We start from the raw sequence: 414 nt of genomic DNA, 5'->3' as shown, positions 1-414 counted from the left end.
GTACACTTCAGAAGCTTTAGATCCCCAATGTCATAGTTGGTCAATGTCATTTGCTATCTCCCATGCCCTCTTCAATTCATTCCCCTCACGACTAGCCGTGGCTTCAAAAATGTTTTGTACGCTTATGCCTCTGTATGGTAATGGTATCAGCTCTTAGATACTCATGTACATTTCATAACTGAGTTTCCGTGTCTCTTCATGTCTGTACGATTTTCGAAGAACACGATCTCACGGTCGTTCTCTTCCTCCGCTGTCTTATACACCCCATCCCCGTGTCTTCCCTCTGTCTAAATCTCTTCAAGACATGCTCCCGTGTGAGGTTTTCTCTCTCTATGAGTATTGATCTAAACCCTCCTCAATTTTACAATAGTTTCGTATCTGGATTAAAGGGCGGTAATACACCTCCCCAATGGT

The sequence above is a fragment of the Myotis lucifugus genome, unplaced genomic scaffold (genome assembly GCF_000147115.1).
Source record: "Myotis lucifugus unplaced genomic scaffold, Myoluc2.0 scaffold_69, whole genome shotgun sequence".
In the NCBI taxonomy this organism is placed as follows: Eukaryota; Metazoa; Chordata; class Mammalia; order Chiroptera; family Vespertilionidae; genus Myotis; species Myotis lucifugus.
The sequence above is the reverse complement of the archived record's forward strand: the minus strand, read 5'-3'. Positions refer to the sequence as shown.